This window comes from Blastomyces gilchristii (assembly GCF_000003855.2).
Source record: "Blastomyces gilchristii SLH14081 genomic scaffold supercont1.3, whole genome shotgun sequence".
In the NCBI taxonomy this organism is placed as follows: domain Eukaryota; kingdom Fungi; phylum Ascomycota; class Eurotiomycetes; order Onygenales; family Ajellomycetaceae; genus Blastomyces; species Blastomyces gilchristii.
This window is the reverse complement of record NW_003101680.1, coordinates 5,619,527-5,622,992: the sequence shown is the minus strand read 5'-3', so window position 1 is coordinate 5,622,992 and position 3,466 is coordinate 5,619,527. Positions and strand designations below refer to the sequence as shown.

The 3,466-nt window shown below is 30.3% G+C and overlaps 1 pseudogene across 1 annotated transcript; it reads right to left on the bottom strand.

Moving 5' to 3' along the window:
• Positions 1–2,382: 2,382 nt before the first annotated feature.
• Positions 2,383–2,471, bottom strand: BDBG_16611 (annotated as a pseudogene). The gene has a single exon. The product of its transcript is annotated as a tRNA-OTHER (tRNA).
• Between the last annotated feature and the right edge of the window lie 995 nt (positions 2,472–3,466).

Here is a 3,466-nt window from a genome sequence, read left to right as displayed (position 1 = left end):
TAGAGAGAGTGTGAGCTACTAATTAAAAATCACTGATAATACTATACACTACTGATGAGCAATTTTAATAATATCAAAAGAGAAATCAATAGTAAACCTAGTGAATTTCATAACAGATATAGAGATAACTATATAATAAAGAGTTAAAATTCTTCATTAAGATGAAGAAAGAGAATTTAAAAGTCAGAATCTTATGATCTATTATCAGATTAAAGAAATCATATATAAGATAATTACTTCTAATACACTACAATTCAACAGTTCTGCAGAATACATTAATTATATTATTACTGAAAAGACAAGAAGTCTACTATTTAATAGTGACTTAAAAAGAGATCTTTGAGAAGAAATAATACAAGCTGTAATCATGATGATCAATACATCTCTATCATTAATCAAGATATTTAAATATACTGATAAATCTTCACTTACATCTTTTAAAGCATAAACTGAAGTACAGTCTCTGTGGCGGGCTGCGCCCGATCAATCATATAGACTATTCCGTTACACTCCACAGATTCCAACCGCTTCATTCTCAAACGCGTACGCTCCGATTCGGGGCCATTCTCAATTGCTGATCCTCAGCCACCACGAATGCATACACTCCGATTCTCAGCCATTCTCAATCACTGATCCTCAGCCACCATGAACATGTATAGATTCTTCCACCCCGAAGCTCCACTGCATATATCACCATATACATGTATAAATATTCACTTTAATCACTGATTCTCATACTTTCTCTTTCTTTTTCTTCTCTAACATTTTTCTCTTTGTTATATAAGACCTATCAATATAATACTGATCTATTCAGTGTAGATCTCTTATACTAGAAAAACATTCATTACCTTCTTATTAGAAATAATTATCTATATATCATCTTCTCATTAGAAATAATTATTCATTGAGAGATATTTAAACATGTAACAACATGTAAGAAAGAGAAACACAGTTAAACAGACACTGAGTTCTCAGATAGAAGCTTGATTATCAGTCACTCTGACTCTGTAATAAGATCTTATAAGAGAATATTAGTGAAAGATCTAAGAGTTCTGACACTCAGATGTATGAGATATTTATATAATTACACTTCTTCAGACTTCACAGATATCACACATCTAATAAACAATATAATCATATCTAATAATAATATGAGAGAATCTCTGAACATAAGTATAGACACAGTGTCACAGTGACTCTGAGCAATGTTGAAACTATAATAATAATAAATAGCTGATATGCATGCAACTTAATAATATCAATATAAAGAGATTCAACAATTATTATAATAAGAAATTCATACAATTTCAACATTTACAGAATCAAATATAAAAGCACTGAAAGAATGCTTAAATACTTTCACATATTTCAATACTTCTGATCTCACTCTCTACTCATTATAAAGAATGAAAATGCTTATGAAACTGAGTATAGATGAAGATGCTATCAGTTCACTAATCAATCAAGATTGATATATTAATGAATGATTGAAGAATTGTGTGAAATAGAAGTTTTATTCATGAATAAAAGTATGTGAATCAGTGTTATGAACATCTGACAATATCATGAAATATCTTGATATTCTGTTTTGAGACACTACTATGTAATAAAAGATATTAGATTGATTACAGAGTATCTGACAGAGAAACATTTCTCTTACAATATTCATTTCTGACTTCAATATCAAGATCTTAGAAGCAGGTGATTAATCTTAAGAGTATTGAATGAAGATTAGCATGCTTAAGAAGATATTAACTTTTAAACTCTTATAGACTCTTATAAGTGTAGATGAAGATCAGACTTATGAAGACTTCTGCACACAGCTTCAGATATTGAATAATTATCTTATCAAGCTCAAGAGTATACAGATAGACTGGCCAGCAGAATCATAAATTTCACATTTGATTTCATTTGATCTGATCTCATACATTTCTTGACGTGAGTCCCACCAGAACCAAGCCTTAAAAAAATCTGAAAATGGATCATTTCTGAGAGAAATGATATGAAAAATGACCAGATTTAATTCAAGAACAGTGAAATGAGAGTAATTTTTCAGAATAAACTGTGAAAGATGATCATTCTTTCAAAATCAGAATGAGACTTATTATTATTATTATTCTTCCATTATACTCATATGCAAGCGGAGCTTATGATGAGTCCTTGCGTGATGTTAAATACAGGTCAAGTGTTGGTTATACAGGAGGAAATACAGGTGTTGAGACCACGCCAAGATAACAAGAACATAGAAAAATACAAAGAAGTGACAATTAGATACATGTGATAATAACTTCTCAGCCCAGGAACATAGAGCGATTCATTGAAGCAATTTGTACACCTCTGTATTTATTAGAAACCTGAGGTGCTTGAGTTCCGGATTTAATGTATCCCCTGCGGGTTTCGAACCCACGCGCCTTGGTTTCCCACGCCAAGGCGCTACCGGGTGGCCGCATTAACCATTCAGCCACCGGGGCTCAGAATGAGACTGAGACTGAAGATTAAAATCAGTCTCATTCAGTTCATTCAGTGATTACTTATATAATCAGAATTTGGTAATAATTATTGATAATACTCATGAAATAACTAAATACATTCTTGTACAAGTTTATTCTTTACTTTCTTATAAAAACTACACTTCTCTGATATACTGTGATCAGAGATATTAAACTGTCTGATAATTCTATGTTTTACAATCATGAGTTTCTTGATTATTTCTCTCTGTAATTGTTCTCAGTGATAGTAATAAATATCTTAACTTGAGTTGAACTTTCACTTCATTCTCACTTCTGTCAATGAAATTATCAGAATATTATATATTATCAGTGTAATAGTTGAATATGTACTCTCAACAATTTTTCATAACTCTAGAATTGATTTAGTATGTAAATTCATCAGATTATCTTGAAGATAGTGATTAAATTCAGTTTTACAAGTATATAGTTTTGTCTGATTTTCAGTTGTAATTAATGTATGTAAGTTCTGTTTCAAAGTTAGTATTATAGTTCTATATAATATGAAGTATTATCAAAGATCATTACTTACTAGAGAATTATATTTCACTGTCTTCATATCTTGAACATCTGCTCATTCAAATCTCTGATAGTTGATATTGTAGTAGTCTCAGACTAATTTAATATATAAGTCTCATTTCTTCTCTGTTCAATCTCAAGAAGTGTAGATATTAACTCAATGAGAGAGATCTAGTAGAGCTGCTATAGTATAGTACTCTGTAAAAGATTGTTCAGTTTTACTGTAGTAATATACTAGTTTATTTCTTACAGTAATAATAGTCTGCACTATAGCATCATTTCAGACTGAATTTCTTTTTGAGTGATTCAACTACTTCTCAAGATAAGTAAATAAACTGTTATACACTCATCAGACTGACTGCAGTATTAGTGTATAAGTGATTATAACTGTCTTTATTATCTTATAAAACTGAAACAGTAAATCAATTACATATTTCAAC